Source organism: Orycteropus afer, unplaced genomic scaffold (genome assembly GCF_000298275.1).
Source record: "Orycteropus afer afer isolate SDZICR_OR568_19922 unplaced genomic scaffold, OryAfe1.0 scaffold00506, whole genome shotgun sequence".
Lineage (NCBI taxonomy): Eukaryota > Metazoa > Chordata > Mammalia > Tubulidentata > Orycteropodidae > Orycteropus > Orycteropus afer.
The window spans coordinates 1,601,855-1,627,780 of NW_006922093.1; positions in this window are offsets into that span (position 1 = coordinate 1,601,855).

The following is a 25,926-nucleotide window of genomic DNA, read 5'->3' on the forward strand; positions in this document are numbered from 1 at the left end:
CCTGTTCCTGGTTGAAACTCTGCCCACCCCCCACAATTCAAGGTTGGTTTTTTTTTTTTTTTTTTTTTAATATTTAATTGGTGATTATATGTTGGAATAACTTGCCCACAATTTTTGTTTTCTTTGTATGTTATCTATATAAGCGGGGTACTGTGCTTTGCACCTCTGTTCACTAGTTGGCAGCACTTATACACTCACCATCTGCCTCCTTTCCTGTTGTCAGCCGCCCATATGTCCCAGCTGTCCTTGGCAGAGAGAGCCTATTCTTAGATCTCTGGAATCCAAATGAGAATGCTGTCATTTTAAAATCCAAAATGGCCACTGCTTGTATTCAAAATGGCCGTGCCCTTGATCACTTTAAATGTCCAAAATGACTGCCACTTATACACATTCAAAATGGCTGTTCCCTCGGTCACTTTAAATATCCAAAATGGTAGCTGCTTGTAAACATTCAAATGGCTATGCCCTTGGTTACTTTAAATATCCAAAATGGCTGCACCCTCTGGACAGCCAATAGACCACAGCTCAAGTTGCCTCCTTCCTTAATATTTTCCTTCCTAGTCATAGGCCACCAGCACAGTTGTTCCTGCAGCCCTTGGTCACCAGAGCTGATCTTTAGGTCAATTCTCAAGTTCCAGCACCACTTGGAAATATTCAGGCTGTTGGTCCCATCAGACTAGCTGACAGTCCACTGCTCTGACTGTCTCCATACACACTATTTTCATTCAGATTTTTCCACTAGTTGGTGCCTAATCCACTTATGTATACTTCCCTTTTGGTTTTAGTTGAGGACCAAGAATTGCATGTGGAAGGGAGACTCCTATTCTAGAGATCTAGAAGACTTTCGGGGGGGGGGGGAGTGCTTTAGCTAAAACCAGAAAGGGAAGGAAGAATTAAGGAGAGAAATTTTACTTAAGACAGACAGAATAACATATAAGAAAGCCTAAAGGCAGGAGGAATTTTATGCATTCAAGGAAATGAGAAAGTTAGACATGAACGTAATCTAGAGTGTAAAGGGCACTGCTGTCTTTGGGGTTGCACTTGTACAGGCAAATTTACCTTCTGTTTTATAAGATTATGTTTTTGTAATGAAGAGATTTTCATTACAATGTAAATAATTAAGAAACTAGCTAAAATTATCACAAACTAAGCAAACAATGTAAAGCACTTTAAACAGGATAAAGCAATAAGAGACAAAAGGAGTTCAGAACAATTGAGTTACACAAAAGAGTAACATTATATATTAAGCTAAATTCATGGGAGAGGAATAAAAGCAATGATTTTAGAAGATGAAATTACTTCTTTTAAATATGCTTCAAAGGAAACATTAAATAAAGCAACAGTGAAAATCTTTTAAAATTCAGCTCCTATTGTAGAAGTGCCCACTGGAATGTTTGTATCAACACAGTTCCAAAGCATTTGTCAGACCTTCTTTTCAGTAGTTCTCCTATGGCCTTGTTTTTTCAGGTAGAGAGCAAGACCTCTTAATTTCCTGCTAGTGTATCCATTTTCCCACTGCTTCTAGTCAAATATATGATGCCTATAATCCCTTCCAAAGGAGTGAGCCAAAGCTAGATGAGTGTTTCTTAACTTTGGTTGCATGATAGAATCACCTGGAGTAATTAAAAAAAAAAAAAAAAATTGATGCTCAAGCGTCATTTAAAGCTGAATCTCTGGGATGGGCCCACGTATCAGATGATTTAATTCTCCCAGGTGATTACCATGTGCAATTGAGATGAAAAGTCATTGTTCTGTGAAGATTAGCCTATTAACCTTAAGTTAATAATTGCCTGAGTTAAAAAATCATGGAAGAAAAAATTGCTCAAATCGATATACAAAGAACTGAATCAACAACTCAGAATGAAAAGGCTCAAAAGTCATTGACTGCTTTGTTGGTGACACCTGGGATATGGATGCTTGAAGTGTGTTCTGTGTTGAGTGGTTAAAGAGCCTTTGATGGAGAGACATTGAAACTATAGTATATAGGAGGGATATAAACTTCATAGTATTCTCTAAGTTTTCCCACCTGTAAAACAAGAATGATAACTACTTCATCATGAAGTTGTGGAAGTTAAATGAAATAATGTTTTTATAAGCAAAGTGCATGTTACATAGCATAATTCAGAGATTCAGTAAATAGAATAAGACATAAAGAAGTAGTAGATTGATTTAGTTCATATCTAATTTCTCAACAATTAATTCCTCAACAGCAACAAATTTCTCAAAATTATTATAGCTTCAGTTGCTAGTTTCCACCAAGTTTCTTTTCTGCTTAGTTTACCCTAATGGGCTTTTGTTCACAGTATGGAGCCAAAAATAGTAACTTTACAATGTTCAAATTGTGCTGGACACACACTTTCTCAGACTTTTTGGACTTGCCCTACTGATCTCCTTGTTGAATCTTTTTAAAGTGTTAAAGAGTGAAGATATCACATTGAGGACAAAGGTGTGCCTGACCTAAGCTATGGTATTTTCAGTTGCCTTATATGCAAGTGAAACCTGGATAGTGATTAAGGAAGAATGAAGAAGAACTGAGACGTTTGAATAATAGTATTAGCAAAGAAAATTGAATATACATACCATAGACTGCCAGACAGATGACCAAATCAGTCTTGGAAGAAGTACAGGCAGTATTCCTTACAAGTGAGGATGGTGAGACTACATCTAACCTATTTTGGACATGTTATCAGGAAGGACCAGTCCCTGGAAAAGAACATCATGTTTGGTAAAGTAGAGGGTCAGCAAAATGGAGGAAGACACTGTATCACAAATTGCTGTAGACATTTTGTTGTATTACAAAATCCTTGAAATATTATTAACTCTCTGTAGGTGAGACATTCAGGCCAGGGTGGTTGGTTTCTCTGTTCAGAGCCAGGTTGCATTCTTAACTGGAACTCAGAGCAACTTCCCAGGTCATGTGATTGGGGCAGAATTCAATTCCTTGTGGTTGTCAGACTGAGGTCCTCATTTCCTTGCTCACAATCAGCTTGGGCTGCTTTCAGCTCCTACAGGTCACCTGCAAACCTTGACACATTGCCCTCTCCATCTTCAAAGCCAGTGACAGAGAATTTCCTCACATTGAGTTCTTTTCATGCTTCGAATTTCCAACTACTTTCACTTTCTGGGCTCTGCTGAAGATAATTTCACTTTCTTAAATTCAGCTGTGCCATATAACTTAACAACAAGTGTTATGTATAATAACCATGATACTAAGCACAGGTTGCTCCCACACTCAAGATGGAGATGATTATACAAGGTGTTGGTTGGTTGAGGTCATTTTAGAAGGCTTCTTATTCCAGCATCTAAGAAGGTGAATGGACTGTATCACAAGTTAAAATGATTTTAAAGTAAGGAATATGAAGGATATTACTTTAAATTTTATTTCTGTATAAAGCCATTGGTTGGAGATTGGGGACCAGCCTTGACTTATTCCCTATAGTAAAAATGGAAAAAATAGAAAGAAAAAACAGAAATAGATCACGTCATAAATTGAAAAGGTAAGTAAACCTTTTTGCATTATGATTTTAGGTGCCTATGAAAGACTATGTGCTCATTCAAGTCTTGTAAATATATTTCCTCTCTTTTTGATTCTTAATGAGTGAACTTCTTCATATAATCTCATGGAAAATATATGACAAAAAAATAAAACCAAAAGAAAACCATAAAGGAGCTACAATCCACATACAAAAATTGATACACATTGCTGGGTTGTTTGGGGTTTGTGTTATTTGATATAAGAAACCAACAGCAACTTACTGATGCTCTCATATACATTGAATCCGTATGTTTCTGCCAGTTGTATGGATTGACCACAGAATGGAGAATGTCCAGTTTTCAGCCTTCTAGAGCTTTAAAATTGCTCAGCACTTGCTTCCAGTACTTGGCAGTTTTCTTAATATTTGAAGGTAATAATTGAAATCTAGTTTAAGTGTGTTAGCCCTATAGGTACCAACTCCAATTCTCAACTTTATAGGCAATAATTCCCTATAACTCTTGATGATATCGTTTCCTTAGCCATAAACCATGGCTTGGGTCAACTTTCTGTTTCTCAGAACCCAACTAAGGAAATAATTAATGTGTTTTCCTGAAATTATAAATAAGTGGATTAATGGGTTTTGCTAATAAGCATTGCCTTATTTGATTAATACAATCTTGCTGAGAAAATAAAATAAAGCATGACATTTTTTGGGAGGTTCCTGCACAATTTATATTAAAACTGAATAAATCACTATTCAGATTTGAACCATAAAGATATATTGTAACTATATATTGTATATGAATGTATGCTGTGGGGTGGAAGCTTTGCCTTTTTGCTGATGATAATAGGAAGGCCTAATGGGAAAATTTTCATTTAAAGGTACTTGATTCAAATCTACTTTGTATTCTATTTTTATTTATTTGTATACTTTTAAGAGAACTATATACATTTAAATGTAAAATTTCCAGTGTGATTTTAGTGATTTTAAATTGGAGTGTACAATCCCATAGGATACCTGAAGATTTTCCACTGGTGTATAGTGAGCTTTGAGGATATCAAAAACAAACCAAAAAGAAAAAAAAAAAAAAAGAGAGAAGAAGGAGAGAAGTTGTTGGATATTTGTATTGACAAATTGAATGGCTCTAATGACTGGGTAGCAAATCCATTTGCAAGTCAGGTGGTTTTTAATTCTTAACTTTAAGCAAAGTAGAAAGGTCTAATTGAGTTGTCAGCTGATATATGATTAAAATAAATTTTGATGAAAGATCACTGACTTTTGGCATATAACTGAGAAGAAATTGACAAAATTGAGTGACATGGCTACAATGGAAGGTGTTTCTTCCATTTCCATCTAATTATTTATGTGAATAAAGAGTCTCCACAGTTAAAAGTGTAATAACAACACTAAAAAATTAATAAATAATAAATAATTGATGCTGAGCCTTCTCATAAATGAGTACTAGCCATTCATGGATAGATGAATTCAATGGGATAAAAGCCTGCTCCATCCATCTTATAAGAGAATCAATTTTAATAATTATAATTTTGTTTAATAATTATTTATTAGAAGTTAAAATGTATAGTCTTGATAATTATGCTCTTCTAATAATTTCAGTTTCACCATTCGTCTGTCAGTTTGTTATACTGTGGTGGCTTGCATGTTGCTGTGAGGCTAGAGGCTATGCCACTGGTATTTCACCAGCAGGGTCACCCTTGATGGACAGGTTTCAGTGGAGCATCCAGACAAAGACTCAGAAGGAGGAAGGGACCGTCTGCTTCTCAAAGAATTAGCCAGTGAAAATATTATGAATAGCCCTGAAACGTTGTCTGATGTAGCGCTGGAAGATGAGCCCCTCAGGTCAGAAGAGACTCAAAATATGACCATGGGAGAGTTATCTCCTCAAAGTAGAGTTGACCTTAACAACGTGGATGGAGTAAAACTTTCAGGACCTCTTTTTGCTGAACAGGCATGACTCCAAATGGGAAGAAACAGCTGCAAACATCCATTAATAATTGGAACATGGAGTGTACGAAGAATGTATCTAAGAAAATTGGAAGTTGTCAGAAATGAAATGGAACACATAAAGATCAACATTCTAGGCATTAGTGAACTGAAGTGAATTGGTTTTGGCAATTTTGAATCAGGCAGTCATGTGATTTACTATTCTGGGAATGACAAAGAGGAATGGCATGACATTCATCATCACAAAGAATGTTTCAAGATCTATTCTGAAGAACAGTACTGTCAGTGATAGGGTAATATTCCTATGCCTACAAGGAAGACTAGGCAATACCACTATTGTTCAAGTTTATGCAGCAACCACTAACACCAAAGCAAGGAAATTGAAGATTTTTACCAACTTCTGCAATCTGAAATTAACCAAACATGCAATGAAGATGTATTGATTATTAGTGGTGATTGAAATTCTAAAGTTGGAAACAAAGAAGAATCATTGGTAGTTGGAAAATATGGTCTTGGTGATAGAAATTATGCTGGAGATTGCATGATACGATTCTGAAAGACCAATGACTTATTCATTGCAAATATCTTTGTCCAACAATATAAATGGCAGCTGTACATGTGGACCTCCCCAGAAGGAATACACAGGAATGAAATAGACTACATCTGTTGAAAGAGGCAATGGAGAAGCTCAATATCTTCACCTAAAACAAGGCCAGGAGCTTACTATGGAAGACCATCAATTGCTCTTATGAAATTTCAAGTTGAAGCTGAAGATAATTAAAACAAGTCCATGAGAGTCAAAACATTACCTTGATTATATCCCTTCTGAACTTACAGACCATCTGAAGAATATATTTGATGCATTGAACCAAATGACTACAAACGAGAGGAATTGTGGGATGACATCAAGAACATCATCCATGGAAAAAAGCAAAAGGTCATTAAAATGACAGGAAAGGAAGAAAAGACAAAAATGGATGTCAGAAGAGATGCTGAAACTAGCTCTCAAATGGAGAGTAGCTAAAGGAAATGGAAGAAATGACAAGATAAAAGAGCTGAACAGATTTCAAAGAGCAGCTCAAGAAGATAAAGTCAGTTATTACAATGAAATGTGCAAAGACCTGGAGTTAGAAAACTGAAACAGAAGAACACACTCAGCCTTTCTCAAGCTGAAAGAACTGAAGAAAAGATTCAAGCCTCAGGTTGCAATATTGAAAATTTCTATGGGCAAAATATTGAATGATGTAGGGAACATCAAAAGAAGATGAAGGAATACAGAGTCACTGTACCAAAAGGAATTGGTCAAGGTTCATCCATTTCAGGAGGTGGCTTATGATCAAGAACCAATGGTATTGAAGGAAGAAGTCAAGGGTGCATTGAAGGAATTGGTAAAAAACCAAGCTCCAGGAATTGATGGGATATGCATTGAAATGTTTCAGCAAACAGATTCAACTCTGAAAGTACTTAATTGTCTATGTCAGGAAATTTGGAAGACAGCTACTTGGCCAACTCACTGGAAGAGATCCTATTTGTACTCATTCCAAAGAAAAGTGATCCCACAGTATGTGGAAATCATTGAAAATTATTATAAATATCACATGCAAGTAAAATTTTGCTGAAAATAATTTAAAAATAGTTGCAGCAGTATATTGACAGGGAACTTCTAGAAATGCAAGCTAGTTTCAGAACAATGTGGAATGAGGAATATTATTGCTGATATCCTATGAATCTTGGCTGAAAGCAAAGAATACCAGAAAGATGTTTATTTGTGTTTTATTGGCTATGCAAAAGCATTCATCTGTGTGGATCATAACAAATTATAGATAACATTGAGAAGAATGGGAATTCCATACTAAATTGTGTTCATGAGGAATTTATACATAGACCAGAAGGCTGTCATTTGAACAGAACAAGAGGATACTGCATGGTTTAAAATCAGAAAGAAAGTGTGTCAGGGTTGTATCCTCTCACCATACTTATTCAATCTGTATGCTGAGCAAATAATCTGAGAAGCTGGACTATATGAAGAAGAGCAAGGCATCATGATTGGAGGAAGACTCATCAACAACCTGCATTGTGCAGACGATATAGCCTTGCTTGCTGAAAGTGAGGATGGCTTGAAGCAGTTACTGAAGAAGATTAAAGACTACAGTCTTCAATATTGATTACACCTCAACATGAAGGAAATGTAAATCTTCACAACTGGCTATTAAGCAGCATCTCAGTAAATGGAGAGAAAATTGAAGTTGTTAAAGATTTCATACTATTTAATCCACAATCAACATCCATGGAAGCAACAGATAGTAAATCAGAGAAAATATTGCACTAGACAAATCTGCTGCAAAAGATCTCTTTAAAGGAGTAAACAGCAAAGATGTCTCTTTGAAGATGCATGTGAAAGCTGGGCAATGAATAAGGACATCTGAAGAGGAGTTGCTGCTTTTGAGTTGTGTTGGTGAATAATACTGAAAGTACTATGGACTGCCAGAAGAACTAACAAATCTGTCTGGAAGAAGTCAAATTGGAATGCTCCTGGAAAGCAAGAAGGGCCTGACTTTGTCTCACCTACTTTGGTCATGTTGTCAGAAGGGACCATTCTCTCGAGAAGGATATCATGCTTGGTAAAGTGGAGGGTAAGAGAGAAAGGTGAAAGTCCTTAATGAGATGGATTGACAGAGTGGCAGCAAGGATGGGCTCAGGTATAGCAAAGATTATGAGCATGGTGCATGACTGGGCAGTATTTTGTTCTGTTGTGCACAGATGCACTATGAGTCAGAGCTGACTCAGCACATAAGAACAACAATAATTTTAATTATAATTCTAACCAAAAGGAAAAAAAAATTACACACAGCAGGTAAAATATTTATATATATATATATTTAATTTTATACTTTATAAAGAGAAAGGTCTCCACTTACACCAGAGGGAAAAGCATTATATATTTGTTTTTTACAGTGTTGTTACAAAAGTTTTTGGAAAATAATTTTAGATACATTTTTTTTAGAACTATATGATCAATGAATAAATTAGACTCATTTTAAGAATTAGGTATCAATTTTATTCCAAAATATCTTTATTTATAATATTTAATAATTTATATCCCTAGCTATTTAAATTTACCATTAAAAATTAAATATTAACTTCAAAATACATGAGAAATATATAGTTCTATAAAAATTTTTTCAGAAGTGTATATGAGTTGTTAATACTACTGCTGTTGTAGATGTCCATGTGACCCATGGCTTTCTCAGGGTTGCAATAAATCTACAATGTTTCATGTACACACATTTAATAAGTATGATACTAAAGTTGAAGTGATGGTACAAAAATAGTAGTGAAGAATTAAAGCAACATTTCTTCCTTTTTCTTAAAGAAAATGAAGATTAATTTGAGCTGATATTTATCTGGGGTTGTTAATTTATATTTTTTTCAGTTTTAAAGTACAGTTGTAATTCTGATTATTGTTGTTAGATGCTGGTGAATCATTTCAGCTCATAGCAACCCTTTATACAACAAAACAAAATCCTACCTGGTTCCGCATCATCCTCACAATCTTTGGTATATTTGACCCCACTGTTGCAGCCACTGCGTCAATCAATCTTATTGTGACTCTTCCTGTACCAGAAAGATGTTTACCTGTGTTTCCTTAACTATACAAAGGCATTCAACTGTTTGGATCATAACAAATTATGGATAACATTATGAAGAATGGGAACTCCAGAACACTTAATTGTGCTAATGAGGAATGTGTACATAGACCAAGAGGCAGCTGTTCAAACAGAACAAAGGGATACTGCATGGTGTAAAATCAGGAAAGGTGTGCAGCACAGTTGTATCCTTTCACCATGCTATTCAATCCATATGCTGAGCAGTTCATCAGGATTGGAGGAAGACTCATTACCAGCTGTGATATGTGGGAGACACCTTGCTTGCTGAAAGTGAAGATGACTTGAAGCACTTACTGATGAAGATCAAAGATTACAGTTCTCAGTGTGGATTGCACCTCAATGTATCTAAAGTAAAATCAAAATCCTCACAACTGGAACAATAAGCAACATCATGATAAATGGGGAAAAAATTGAAGTTGTCAGGGATTTCATTTGACTTGGGTTCACAATTAGTCCCCATGGAAGTAACAGTCAAGAAACCCGAGGACATATTGTACTGGGCAAATTTGCTGCAAAACACCTTTTTTGAAGTATTAAAGAGAAAAGATGTCACTTTGAAGACTAATGTGTGCCTGACCCAAGCAATGGTGTTTTCAATAGCCTCTTATGCTTGTGAAAGATGGACAATGAGTAAGGAAGACAAAAGAAGAATCGATGCATTTGAATTGTGGTGTTGACCAAGAATACTAAAATGTCATTGACTGCTAGAAGAATGAGCAAATCTGTCTTAGAAGAAGTACAGCCAGAATGCTCCTTAGAAGTGAGAATGGCCAGAGTACATCACATGTACTTTGGTCATGTTGTCAGAGGGGAAAAGTCCCTGGAAGAAGATATTATGCTTGGTAAAGTAGAGAGTTAGTGAAAATGTGGAAGACCCTCAACGACATGGATTGAGACAGTAGCTACAATGATGAGTTTAAGCATAGCAAAAGTTGTGAGCATGGTGCAGGCCAGGCAGTGTTTTGCTCTGCTATGTATGGGATTGCTGTGATTCAAAGCAGACTTGATAGCACCTAACTCGTCGGCCCATAACAACAACAACAAACAAGTACAACATACTTTTCCAGGCATGGTGTCTTCTCCAGGAGTACTTAAGGTCCCTGGGTGGCACCACCTGTTTGCTCTATTAACCAAAATGTTGGCAGTTGGAGCCCTCCCAACTACACAGCAGAAGAAAACCTGGTAGTGTGCTTCCATAAAGATCCAGAGGCAAGAAATTTCTGTGGAGCCCAGTTCTACTTTGTAAAACGTGTGTTGCATTGGCATCTCATTTGCTCACTTTCTATCCTTGAAATAGACATGTGAGTCTTGCTGTTGACAATATGAATATCCCAGAATAAATAAGAGCCAAGCAAGTAGTAATCTTGACAGTCAGTGCTTTTTAAGGTGATCCACATCTAGTGTGCCTTCTCCCCAGAGTTACAATACTTATAAATTTTATTTATAGTTCATGTAAGATTTTATGTTTCCAGTGTGTTTCAAAAGGACATTCCTTATGTCTATGTGCCTGCCCTCAGTTACACAGTTAACTGTCCATTTTGTGTTAAGAACCACACTGAGAGTAGTTTTTTTTTTTTTTTTTAATGATATTTCTGAATTATGAAAGAACTTCATTCCTTTTTCAATACTACTGTGCAACAGCTAAAATATATTATGGCTGTGCAGTAAGCTAATTGTAGTAAAAAAACATAATTTTGGTGACCTTCCATGACATTGAAATAGCTAATAAAACTCACTTTCCACCGGCCAAATGGAGATTTCAGATGTAGAGCTGGATTGCCCACAGTCATCTCTGCTGCTTCCCCAGAGAGTTCATATTATTGAGAAGTTTTCTACTGAGACTAGAATATGCTTGTCCTTCGGCAATAGTGACTCTGAATTTGCTTGTTCTGCCTACAGGGCTCCATGAAATAAATCTGTTTGGAGAAAGAAGAACAAAAGAACTTTTTTTTTTTCCATCCAGAATAGCATCCACCAACCTGCTAGGTATGCCCCTGGGGACTCTGAATAGTGCAAAGAAAGACTGTTTTGTTTTTGTTTGTTTTAAAAATCAATTTGTTCCCAAACTTCCTCAAATATTTACTAGTGTGGGTGGAAGAAAAGAATTTTTTTCCTCTCAGTTCTGCCTTGGGGAGGAAACTTTTCTGTGCTCTCTTAAGCCCAGAAGAATAGTCAGTTTAGAATGTCTTATCTAGGTATAATTTACCACTTTATGGTAGGTCATACATGCCTGTTCTATAAGTAAATATTACGGCTCCTGGGACGTTTTCCATGGGGGCCAGAAAGTTCTCCTCTTAAACCAGAGAGAAAAACATCATCCCAGAGAGCAACAACTGCTCTCACACACAGCAGCCAAATAATGGTGACAGTTGAACATGATAAATAAAATTAATGTCACCAAAAAGAAAAGCTTTTACTTTTTAGCTTGTTAACCTTTATTGTTAAGTGTGGCACCACTCCATAAATATAACAAATCCATATTTTATATGAACCTAGATGCATCCTGGGAGCTCTGGTAGCATAGTGCCTAAAAAGCACTTGACTGCTAACCAGAAGGCTGGCGGTTCAAAACCACCAGCCACTCCTTGGAAGGAAGGTTGGGCAATCTACTTTCATAGTGATACTGCCTCAGCAACCCAAGGAGGGGTCACTATGAGTCGGTCAGACTTCCATGGCACATAACAACAACAACAACATGAACTATATTAGTCCTCTTTGTCATTGTAACAAGATCCCAAGGAACTTTACAGTTGGCCATTGCTTTGTTTTATGATGCATTTATGGAAGAGAGGAACCTCACACCCGCTTTTTGAAATGAAAATCAGACGTGAGAGAGAAATCAGTAAAGAGTGTTCACAGTTTGATTCTTAGCTCTCCAAAGAAAAAGCACAAGATGGAGAAGAGAGTTTGGTTAGTTCTTTTAATAAGTGGTGACTGTTTACCATGTGTCTGGCACTGGTAGTGAGGCTGGGAACTAAAGAGAAAGTCAAGAAACTCATTCTCAAGGGCTATATAGTCTGTTGGGAGGAGATAAAGCCAAAAGAGTCTGGCAAGGATGGGACAGAGATGAACATCATTGACATCAAGGATGAGGAGAAGTCAGCCAGTTGACAAAATATCTGGAAATAGAAGAGAGTAACAGAAAGAACCTAATCGTTAGAAACAGAGTCCATTCTTCATGGCTAAACTATCTGATGTGCTGAAGTGTCCTGATAAATAAAAATGAAGTTAATAGTTCTTAGCTACCTTTGGGATTTCTGGGACATAAATAGATTAATTTATGGAAGGCAGAAGTGTAATTATGTGGAATCTTTTAAACAAAAAGAAAGAAAATCCCCTTCCTTACACTGTCCCCTTAATAGAGAGCTCACTATTTTAAAGATGATGCAGTTTAGTGTGATTAAATTGAATGAGGAGTCAGGGAAATTGCCCTGTTTTGATACAGTTAACTCCATCAGATAGTAGTCTAAAATAGGCTTCTTTATTTAAAGTATAGGCATTAAAAATGATTATCTCTTTGGTAAATTTATAGAAAGCATTTACTTATAAATTTCTCTTAAAGATTCTCTTAAATCATGAGCAAGATACTTTAATAATTACTCATTTCCACAATTTGATTATGAAGAGAAATTAAAAGCCACCAATAAAACTAGGTGCTTGGTACATGTTATATGTCTGCTATTCATTATTATTATTGTTCTCATTTTTGTTATTTAACAAAGTATTAATAAAGAGGTGGTTGGAATCAATACCAGACTAAAAATCAAACTCACTGCCATCAAATTGATTCTGACTCATAGCGACCCCAGTTGGACTTCCAAGGCTGTACATTTTTACAGAAGCAGGTTGCCTCATCTTTCTTCCATGGATTGGCTAATGGGTTTGAACCACCAACCTTTTGGTTAACAACCAAGTGCCTTAATCACTACAGCACCAGAGCTCCTTGGAGACAATACCAAACCTACTCAAAAACAGGCATACTTTGTTTTATTGTGCTTTGCTTTGTTGTGCTATGTGGATTTTGCATTTTTAACAAAATCAAAGTTTGTATCAATCCTGTGTCAAGAACTATTTTTCAAACCGCATGTGCTCACTTCATATCTCTATGTCACATTTTGGTGATTCTCATAAAATTTCAAGTTTTTTCTTAATTCTGTTGCACACTTAATAGACTATAGTATAGTGAAAACACATTTGTATATACTGGGAAGCCCCCCAAAATTCTTTGACTCACTTTCTTGTGTTTCTTGCAATATTTGCTTTATTGCATTGGTCTGGAACTGAACCCACAGTATCTCTGAGGTCAGCCAGTAAATTTATTTGGATTTTCCAACAAATTAGTCTACACTTGACAGGTGGTAAAGTTTCACTTTTGATTACTACCTTGATGATTCACTGTGATTCCTAGGTACAAACTCTAAAGCTTGTATCTTGACAATATTTAAGGCAAGAGAAGGGGTGTATGCGTAGGTGAAACAACAGGTTGATATATAGATACTTTTAAAGTTTAGACTTTTTTTAAAACCCCTCTCTTCCCTCCCTTCCTCTCCCCAGCCCTTTTTCCTTTCCTTCCCTCCTCTTACTTCACTTTCCTTCTGCATTTGAGTTGTGTTCTCTTCTGCTGTAAACCAAAGAAAAAACAAACCCACTGCCCTCGAGTCAGATGAGACTCATAGCGACCCTTCCTTGGGTTTCCGAAGTAATATTAAGTAGACTGCCCAGTCTTCCTTCCGAAGACTGGCTAGTGGGTTTGAACTGCCAGCCTTCTGGTTAGCAGTCAAATGCCTTAGACACTACACCACCAGAGCTCTTGTTTTGGTTTTTGGTTTAACAACTGTGAGCACACGACAGCCATTTTGTCAACCATATCAGTAAGCCTAATATAAAGTAAATCTAACATAAAGTTTGATCAGATGATAAAGATGAAATTAGGGCATTTGAATAAACTTTATTTTTTTCTTTTAAATTTTTATTTTGATTTGGGTGAAAGTTTACAGAGAAAATTGGTTTTCCATTCAACAATTCATACACGTTTTGTTTTGTGATAATTGATTACAATTCCCACAATGTAGCAGCACTCTTTCCCTGTTTCTTGTCTTCATTCATCCTTCTTTTCTATCCCTTCCTGCCTTCTGAGCTTTATCCCTGAGCAAATTCTGCCCTTTTGACCTCATATGGTTGATTGCTCTAAGGAGCAAGTCCCTCTCTGGTGTTATTGTTCACTTCATAGGCCTGTCTGTTTGACTGAAGTTTAGCCATAGGGTGAGTTCAGTTCAGACTTGAAGGATGACTAAGGTCCATAGTCTCTGGGATTCCACCAGTCTCTGTCAGCAGTAAGCCTGGTATCTCCCCACCCCGTGATTTTGAGTTTTTTCCCCACATTTTTCTCCCACTCTGTCCAGGACCTCCTATTGTGATCCCTTTCAGAGCAGTGAGGTACATCTAGTTCTTTTGGTTTCAGTATCATGGAGCCGGAGGCTAGCTTGGTCCATTAGTCTTTTTGGACTATTGTTTCCATGGGTCTTTAATATTCTTCACTCTTCTTTGATTCAGATGGGGAGAGAGCAATAATTGCACCTTCGATGGCCACACACAAACTTTTAATACCCATTGCTACTTACCAGAATAGGATGTAGAACATTATCTTTGTGGACTATATTATGCCAGTAAACCTTGTTGTGCCCCAAGACTGTGTTCCTGAGCCCTGAGGCTGAGTGACTCATTTTCTCAAAGTGTTTGGTTATATGCCTACACCCATGAATGTACATAGGTTTGACCATATTTCTACATATGAATGGATATTCAATGAAAAACTTCTATTTATTTTATGCTAATGTGTTTTTAAGGAGCTCTGGTGGTGTAACAGTTAAGAACTTGGCTGCTAACTAAAGGCTGGCAGTTCAAACTCACCCAGCTGTTCTGCATGACAACAACTTGGTGTTCTACTACAAACAAGAAAATCATATGGGACACTCTGCTCTGTCACATGGGGTCGCTATGAATTGAAACTGATTTGAAGGCATGCAACAACAACCTGCCATCAAATAATAATGCTCGTTTCATAGATATCCCACATTACATGCAATCTATTTCAAGCATTTTTTCATTCAATGTCCTATGACTATTCTCTATAAACATGATCAAATGAAACTATAAATCATGGTTCATCTAATTCATTGCTACTCATTTATGGCTGCACCGTGTGGTAGGAATCCAGAAACATCAGGTCTGCTGTTCTTGTAACATTCAAGTGGCCTCTAGGTGTTAGGAAAGGCCAACTGTCTTGGTCCATTTCCAATTCTCAATGGACTTGTCAGCCAGCACCACTTAACTAGCATGCCACTTTGAGGTACTTAGCAATGCTGTGTGGAACAAGAAAGGACTTTATAAAGTAGTTTTTCTTCTTTTCTTTTTTGGTAAATTTTTCTATCTATGAATCAAAAATGTTATCATTAGCTGCAGTGTACTGTTCTTTCTGAAAGAAAATATTTGCCTTTTGGCCTCTCTAGGTATTTTCAAATTGAATAACAAAAACATTTTCTTGCAGATCTAGTTGTCCTTTAATTCATTTTCTCCTTACTCTGTACCTCAGTTGTTGCTAATATATTTTTACTATTTATTTTTTGAATACATTGATTTTATCCTAATTAAAATTGTATGTTTTACTTCTTACATAACTCTCATTGGTTAGAGTCTTGGTTCTTTTATGAAATAAAGAAAGATTAGGAAAACAAACAAAAAAAGAACCTACCAAAAAACTGTAATTTAGAGAGTGTGTTGGTTTCTGCAAATGTTTTTTGTTGAATTAATAACCTAAAAGTTGGTGGTTTGAACTCACCTAGGAATTCCATGGAAAAAAGGCCTGACAAGATTCTTTTGTAAAGATTACAGCCAAGAAAACCCTATGGGCCAGATATACTCTATAACAAGTGGGATTTTCATGAGTCTGGATCCACTCAATGGCAACAGGTTTTTAATAAAGAAATTTAATGCTGAACTTCTTTATGCATTATCTTTTTTACTTAGAAATTCTCTAGGACAGAAAAGGTATCTAATGATGTGTCATTCATTTAAAATTATATATGTTCTTATTGAGAAGCTTTCTGTACCATTTAAAGAGCCCTGGTGGCAGTGTCTAAGAGCTCAGCTGCTAACCCAGGGGTTGGCAGTTTGAACCCACTGGCCCTCTGCAGGAGATAGATACGGCAGTCCACTTCTACGAAGATTACAGCCTTGGGATCCCTATGGGGAAGTTCTGTTCTATCCTGAAGGATCATTATAAGCAGAATTGACTTGACAGCAATAGGCATATACTATATGAGATAATAAAAATTAATCAACATCTATAAGGAATTTTAAATTGAGGAATGAAAAATGTTCTCTTTTTTGCTGTGGAGAAGCTTAATGTGCTTTCTCTCTCTGTGTGTCTCTCTTTATGTAATTTTTTGGTGAAGATATGCACAGCAAAACAGCAGTTATTTCTACATGAGTACATTTACATTGATTTCATTTTTTTTACTTATGTAACCATTCTCACTATTCTTTTCCAAGTTATTCCAATACCATTTATCTTAAGCTCACTGTTTCATAAGCGTCTCATCTAACATTTCTAGTTTTTCTTGTCAATTTGGTTCCATATGGATAATTCTTTAAAAGAGCACAGTGCTTAAAGGAGATGTTCTTTACTAATTAAGCTAAACTATCTTTTGGTTCAAAGAAAACTTCAGAAAGTAGTTTTAATTTCATGCTTGAAGTTTGTAGATTAGTTCAGAACAATAGGTTTGGGGGGTCCTCTAGCTTCAGTGTCTCCAGAAAGTCTGAATTCCATGAGAATTTGAAATTTCTTCTACATTTCCCCACTATTGATCAGGATTCTTCTATAGAATCTTTCATCAAAATGTTCTGTAATGGTATAGCCAATCACCATCCAGTTATTCTGATCTCATGACAAAGGAAGCAGTTTTTCTTGGAGGCAATTAGACATGGCTTCCAATTCCTGCTCAGATTCCTACTGGAGAAATTCATCTCTTGACAATGTGGTTACCTACAGCAACTAATACTGGACAAAGCCGTGCCATGCTGTATGCTTTAAAATAAGAATAAAAGCCCTGAGAAACCAAAACCTCTCATCAGTCTTCAGAACTAGGGCAAATGTAGACTTTGAAGTCATACATAATTTAGGAAGATCATCGTTCAGGAAGATAATAGGTTGAAATTAAAGCTACAGTTAGGGACCTATGTGAAAAGATTTGCCAAATTGTCATGGGTAATATTGGCATATCGAGGGTTATTTCTTATTGGGTGCTGGCAGTGATACACATGGGAAAGTCCAGTTTTTTAAAAAGAAAAGGTCAAATTAGATAATTATTTCCTTTGAGGAACTTAAAATATGTAAAACATGCACAAATGTTTGTATTACAAGGAAATATATAATCAGGGCTATAAAGATGATAAAAGAGATGACTAATAATTAAGAGTTTTTAAAAGTTTGGTTGTCCTTGGCCTGACTCTAGATCCTTTAGACTATTGGAAGTCCTGTGGGAGCATGGATAGTTTGGGTTGACATTAGATCACCACTTGAATTCCACAATGGTGCCTGAATCAGATAAGAATTTTGAGGGGTTGGTTTGGGGCTCGGTATGGTATCCAAAAGGTGAAGTGAGTACCCCACAAAAACTTCTTTTCATTTTAAATTTCATTTTAGTTTACATTTCTCCATATTAAATACTACCTATTTTGACACTGTTTTCATTATTTAAAAATTTCAAAGCTTTAATTTTACATTAATGAAATTAATTATATAAACATTAACTTGTTTTTTAGAGCAAGACATAGACTCCTAAAGTAAATAGTTCATTAATTTTTATATCAGTCTTGGTACTATTTACATGCATAAAAATGAAACTAAACTACTCAAGGGAACTTGTAGACGGCAGTTTCAAATCTGTAAATTCATCTCAATGGTAAGGTTACATCATTTGGGTATAAGCTGTAAGTTTGGAGAATGAGAATAAACAATCAAGGTACAGTCCCCTGGTGCCTACATTATTCATGAAGATTAGATCCTGGCATATATATTTTAAGGTGATGATATGAGAGGTAGGGCTAGTTGTCTGTGCACATGTGCTATAAAGTCCTGGTATGTCTAGGATCAACCTAACACATGGGCACAGAAACTATTCCAGTGCATCTTTACTTGGGAGAAATCCACAGAGCTTTAATTTAGACTACTGTATTTCCTTTATTATTATCTTTATTTTTATTGTAAAAATATTATTATCTTTATATATAGGTTAACATTAATACATACAACAGAACACAGCAACTCAACAATTTCTACATGTACAGTTCAGTGACATTGATTACTTTCTTCTACTGTATTTCTAATGTTTATTACCACTATATCTGACATTCCTCAAGCTAAGAAAAATTGTTATCTCATTGATTCTAAAGTGTTATCAGTTGTAAGATGCACTATATCTCATGTTCCACTAAGAAAGGAAAAATAATTCTCATTTAAGTATGTGTTTTCATAAATGAAAGACTCGCCACAATTTCAGAGATGATAAAATGTGAAAAATAAAAAGTCACCTTAAAATTGTAGAAATACACTCCTGCTTTTATTTTGTTAAGAGGGCTACTAGCTTGAAAGTAAAGCTTTAACATGTTTTCCAGAGGCTGCTTCTGATAGACACAGACATTACCTGCAGGGAACAGGGGGGAGGTCAGAGACTATATATCTCTCTTAACATATTAGAGAGAGAAATATGAGAACCTGAGAGCTTAACCTGATAGGGTGCTTGGGATTTTTGCCTTGTACCTAGGCCTTCCTATGTTTCCTACGCCTATGAGTTTTTAATAGACTGCAAATAGGTGGAAGGATTCTGTAGCAGTAGTTAAAGTATTTATTGCTTTTTATATTGTTAATATCACATTTTTCTGTAATTCTAAATATGTTTAAATTAAAAGCAACAGTGCCAGAATTTTTAAGAGAATGCTACAATAATAGGTGTCTGTGGGAATCTAATAAAATAACCACAAGTCCTTATCTTAACATCTCATCCCCTTCCAAAACCTACTTTCTTAGTCACATCAAAATGACAGCTGATGTCTCAGAAGGATGTAGTAACAAAGAGTAACTCTTTCATCCTTAAGAAATTTATAATTTCAAGTCTTGTCACACATATTGTTAATTAAAGCAAAAAGTCCACAGACCAAATGTAGAGTCCAGTACTTGAATTTTAATAAATGCAAATGAGTTTAAAGTAAGAATAATCAGATGAAGCTCCAGGTTAGAATATCTGTCTTGTATGTACACTGGAATTTGCCATCTTTTATTCAACTGTTTTAGAATAATAATAAACCTCAGGAACAAAGATTAAAAAAAAAAAAAAATGAATTTGGTCACTGACAAATGTATTCCGTAAGTACTTTGGATTTTAGTGTGAAAAACAGAACTAAATCCCAAGAAGTGACATGGAGAGAAAAACACTAGCCTTGTACCCCTTCTTCCATTCATGCCAGCTCTGTAGATACTTTCTTTTACTTCTGGTTTTCCTTTTCTATGTCTAGGAGTCTGTGTTTTTGTATTATCTTCTGAAAATATTGTGTAGGATTTATAGCTTTTAAATATAGAGGTGGGTAGTGAGTGTGCAATTTTCAGTAGATAATGGATTCCATCTCTTAAACCCAAACATCCTTGAATTGCTAATGGTTTTCTCCCATATTTATAGAATAAATCCTGTTACTTTTTAGATTAACATTAGGATAAGGGGTCAAAATCATACCAAAAAGGAATAAAAACACACAGTTAAGTTAATGTAAGTTAGTGACAACTCTACATGATGCTTTTTATCTCATGACAGTTTGGTTCCTTGGCTAATTGTCCCTGTGATGTACTTAACTGTTAGATGCATCAAAGTGGATACTTCTTCCCATTAGAGTAACTACCAAATCACTGAAACAGCATAAAGCCTGGCACATAGCTGATGATAAGAATACTAATATATAACTTACTTGATTTCAACAGAATTGTTATAAAATGTCTTTTCAGAATGCTTTGTTGTTGTTAGATGCCTTCGAGTTGGCTTCAACTCATAACAACCCTGTGTAGAACAGAACAAAACAGTGACTGGTCCTGTACCACCCTCACAATTCTTGCTATCCCTGAGCTCATCATTGCAGCCAGTGCACCTTGTTGTCCACCTTGTTGAGGGTCTTCCCCTTCTTTGCTGACCTTCTATATTATCAAGCGTGATATCCTACTCCAGGAAATCATTCCTTCTGACAACATGACCAAAGTAGATGGGACGAAGTCTCACCATTCTTGCTTCCAAGGAGCATTCTGGCTACACTTCTTCCAGGACAGATTTGGTCATTCTTCTGGCATTCGTGGTACTTCAATATTCTTTACCAGCACCACAACTCAAAAGCATCAGCTCTTCTTTGGTCTTCCTTATTCATTGTCCAGCTTTCACATGCATATGATGTGATTGAAAATACTGTGCCTTGGGTTGGGTGCACCGTAGTTTTTAATGTGGCATCTTTGCTTCTGAACACTTTAAAGAGGTCATTTTCAGCAGATTTTCCCAATGCCATATGACATCTGATTATTGTCTGCTGCTTCCAAGGGGGTTGACTGTGGATCCAAGTAAAATGAAATCCCTGACAACTTCAATCTTTTCTCCTTTTATTATGATACTCCTTACTGGTCCAGTTGTGAGGATTTTTTGTTTTCTTTATGTTGAGGTGTAATCTGTGCTGCAGACTTTAGTTTTCAATCTTCATCAGTAAGTGCTTCAAGTCATCGTCACTTTCAGCAAGCACTGTTGTGTCACTTGCATATCACAGGTTGTTAATGAGTGCTTAGTAAAGGGAGGAGTAGAGGGCCAGTGAAAAAGAAGAATACCTTTAACCAAATGGATTAACGCAGTGGCTGCAACAATGAGTTTAGACGTAGCAATGATTGGATGGCGCGGGACTGGACAGTGTTACATTCTGTTGTACGTAACTGAAAAAAACAATCTGACTCATAGTGACCCCTCCTTGGGTTACCAAGGTGGTATCACTACAGAAATAAATTGTCCAGTTATCCTTCCAAGGAGTGGCTGTCACACATAGCCATAAATTGGAACCCACTCAGAGACATCTAACAAGAAATCAGGATAATTGAATAAACTCCTCAGTTCATTTTAATATAAATTCAAAGTGACAAAGAGGGAAAAATAAAATACTATTGCTTAAAAATTTGACATCAGTTTACATAACAGACTTAATGAACTGTGTTTGTTTATAGATATCTTGTTCCTTAAAAAGTCATAATTAATATATTTTCTAAAAATACTCCACTAATGTTCCATCTTAATAAATATATATGACCATATGGATAGAGGTGAATATTCTTTTAGAAAATGAATAAGAATTTATTCAGCTGCCAAAATTGACAGATTTTTAAGAAATTGTTTATAAAGAAAGGTAAACAATTTGTCAGGAACATAATAATCAGTGAATTCTAAAAGGTATGAGTTCCTATGTAGTATTTATACCATTTTCTAAAGTGGTTGTGTAAGATGTTCTCTTGTGGTTTGACTATATAAATTTTAAATAAGAGTTAATTACTCAAAGGAAAAAATATTTGCCCTGTACTAATTATGATCATTTCTGTATCTCTATATTGAATCATAATCACCATGCATTTAATGAAATTACATATAATTCATTTATTCAGCAAATACTAACTGAACCTCAGGATTGTATCAGAGTGTTACAGCAACAATACAGAGACAATGTTCCTGTCCTTAAAAAAAAAAAAAAAAACTTCTTATCAAAGAAGAGACAGTCTACATATTTTTTGTTGTTGTTATGTGCCATTGAGTCGGACCTGACTCATAACGACCCCTCCTTGGGTTTCCAAGGCAGTATCACTATGGAAGTAGATTGCCCCATCTTCCTTCTGAGGAGTGGCTGGTGGGTTTGAACCACCAGGCTTCTGGTTAGCAGTCAAGTGTCTTTAGATGCTACACTACCAGAGCTCCCATAAATATATGTTGTTGTTGTTGTGTGTGTCCTTGAGTCAGACCTGACTCATAGTGACCCCTCCTTGGGTTTTCAAGGCAGTACCACTATGGAAGTAGATTGCTCAACCTTCCGAGAAGTGGCAAGTGGATTTGAACCACCAGCCTTCTGGTTAGCAGTCAAGTGCCTTTGGCACTATGCTACCAGAGCTCCTCCATTCTTCATATTTAGCTTTCATTAAAATCATTAATGTCTACAAAATGGAACCAAACAAACTCTATTAATACTTCCATTACATTCTACTGCCAATAATAAGTAAACATAATTTTGGATCCCCTCTAAGTGTGTTGTATTCTCAAGGTGTTATAACTGACATTTGGATGTTATTGTACATTCCAAGACTGTAATACATGTAGGGTTGGGGATAGTTGGCAAACGTTGGTGGGGAAGTAGTGAGGGGAAAAAAAAAGGGTAATAGCAATATAAGGTCCAAAAAGAAAAAAAAAACTCACTGCTCTCATGTTGATTCCCACTCACAGAGACTCCCATTTGATTTCCAAGGCTATAAATCTTAATGAAAGCAGACTGCCTCATTGTTCTTCTGCAGAGTGGCTGGTGGGTTCGAACCATGAGTTTTTGACTAGCAGCCAAATGCCTTAACCACTGTGCCACCAGAGCTCCTTAGCAATTTAAGGTAGCATATGTTCATTGCCAAATGAATCATTAATGAATAAATAGAGGGAATTTTATACCATCTGCTGAATGACTGAAAGAATGACAAGGAACTAAACACCCCTCCTGTTTTTATTTTTAAATTTGAATTCATTCTCCTATCTATCTTCTTTTCTTTTCCTCCTACTATCAACCTCATTCAGTTTCGTTTCATTTTTTTCCTGAATTACTTCAAAAGTCTCCTTCAGTCTATTTCTAATTGATAATCAACCCTGCATATTATCACCAAATAAGCCTTCCATAGACTGTACTTTGACCCTAGATTATATGTGCCACTGCTTTACCTCAGTAGTGAAGGTAGGTAGGTCAAATCCTAGTCTGGTTATGGTACTCTCTCTCATTTACTTTTAATCCATCCAGAAGAAAGTGCCAAATTTCTTTTATGCTTCTTACAAAAAATGAATTAGAGGCAAGAGTGATCTTGAAAAAAAAATTAGTGAGAACGTGTTGACAACTCTTGCAATATTATACCGTGTTTGAATTTGCAAACCCAATGAGGATGAGAAGGTACTTTATAGGAAACATAAATAGACTTTGGCAAGCTTTGAACTGCCCACACTATGTTCTGAGCTTTGAGCAAAGCTCTGCTGACATGCTATACCAACTTAAGCTATAACGTGAGTTAAAAAAACACGAGGATGAATGGCTCCATTTAGAACACTGTGTTAGCCATGCAGGTGGAATAAATTATGGTTAGACTTCCTCCTCACACCCCATTTATTTTCCAGAGCTTAATTTGATATACCTTACTTTTGAACCAAAGCAGAAAAATTTAACTGTTCTTCTATACTGAAATGATGTCTTATTATTTTAAAAGAGCAAAATGAGACAAATGAAGTTTTGTTCTCATAAAGATATAATACCAAGAAGTAAAAATCCTAAGTCACGTTATCATGTGCTTACAAATCGATAACATGCTCTTGGATGTGTTACGTTTTTCTAAAAAGCATCCATGATAATGTGGGAATCTTCTAAATTAAATATTGCACTCTTACCATGACTATAAAGACATTCAGATCATATTAATATGTGCTCAACATGAAAGAACCTGACTTTCACCTTTTATAATGCCATTATCTCACACCACTAGATATTCTTGTGTTTGGTAATGACAGAAATTTCTGATGGAATTCCACTGTTCACCAAACACATTTAATGGAGTACTTAATATGCATCTAGTACTATTTTAGGAGGCTATGGTGGTGCAATGGCTAGGTGCTCAGCCACTAACCAAGGGTTGGTGGTTAAAACCCACCCAGAAGTTCCATAGGAGAAAGACCCAGTGGTCTCCTTCCGTAAAGCTTACAGCCTAGAAAACCATGTGGGGCGATTCTGTTCTGTCACATGGGGTCACTATGAGTCTAAATCAATCATATGACACCTAACAACAACAGCAGCAGTAATTTAAAAACTGGCTGTTTATGTTTAGGGATATTGATAAACTAGGATTTTGTACATACCAAGACAGGTAGGGAAGGCAAACGGAATGGGGTTGACTCAAAATATACCCTGCAGGGCCAATCAGAATAGATGCGGGGGGAACATTAACTGCTTACACCGCCTCTGTTGTGACTTTAGAGTTACAGAGAGGTGACTAACAGTGTGTAAGGGCACAGTCTTTAAATAGCAGCAACACAATTGTAGGCATTCAAAGTGGGGTAGCAGGGATCTCCACAGCTGAATGGAGTCCAGCAATGGGAAGTACAAAGTAGATGCTTCTATGTCAGTGTTACATGTGGTCACTGTCAGGCTCTGTACAGATCTCCAGACTTCAAAGACAGAATGCGGGGACTGGACTTGAAACTGAGATAGGAAATTACAGTACATACTATACCTGAAAGTACACAGAGAGTATATGGGATTTTGTGCTTATGTCCATAATTTATTTATCTGGACTACACTGGTATGCCTGACCCCAAGCCATGGTATTTTCAATCACTTCATGTGCATGTGAAAGCTGGACAATGAGTAAGGAAGACTGAAGAAGAGTTGATGCTTTTGAGTTGTGGTGTTGGTAAAGAATGCTGAAAGTACCACGGACTGCTAAGAACGAACAAATCTGTCCTGGAAGAGGTGCAAACCCAGAATGGTCCTTGGAAATGAGAATGGCTTGACTTTGTCTCTTCTACTTTGGTCATGTTGTCAGAAGGGACCATTCGCTGGAGAAAGATATCACACTTAGTAAAGTGGAGTGTCAGCTGAATAGGGGAAGGCCTTCAATGAGGTGGATAGACACAGTGGCTGCAGTGATGAGCTCAAGCATAGCAAGGATTGTGAGCCTGGCACAGGACTGGGCAGTGTTTCATTCTGTTGTGTATAGGGTCTCCATGAGGTGTAGCTGACTTGAAGGCACCCAACAACAACAACTTCAAACTGCTGAGATAATAAATCCAAAGCAAGTAGTAATATCCACTAATTATTTTCTTAGTCACTAACTCTTTTATATAAACAATTTTACAAACTAGGGACAGAGCCCTATTAACATCTTACGAAAAGGCTATTTAGATGCTATACCCATCTCAAGTTTCTTTTCATTGTCTATTATTGCCACCTGGACAGTATATATAGTTATGGTACTGTTCAGTTAGATAAAGAACTAACTAGAATCAGATTATTTTATTCTAAAATTTCTGGTTACATATAGGGTATATCTTTACCAGTGAAGGAAAATGCAATCCCAAAGCACTAAGATACATATTTGTGAAAAAGGAAAGAAACTTGCCTGCGTAAATCCTTGACGCAATAAAATGCTGAGAAGACTGTGTGTTGAGAAGGAAAAGAGAGGAAGAAGAAGGAAAAGGGAAGACAGGCAGGAGAGAGAGAAAAAATGAGAGAACTGAAAGTTGTCCAATCACTTTCTTTCAAAAGAAAACTGAAAAAATGTTCAGACAAACAGAATCGCCTATTTCTACTTCTTGTCTAATTCAGACAAATGGGTCCTTCCATAAATACATCTCTGTTAATATTTTTTAAAAAAGATATATACAATTACTATGCATATTTGTAGGAGCTCTGATGACATAGTGCCTAAGGCATTTGACTGCTAACCAGAAGGCTGGCGGTTCAAACCC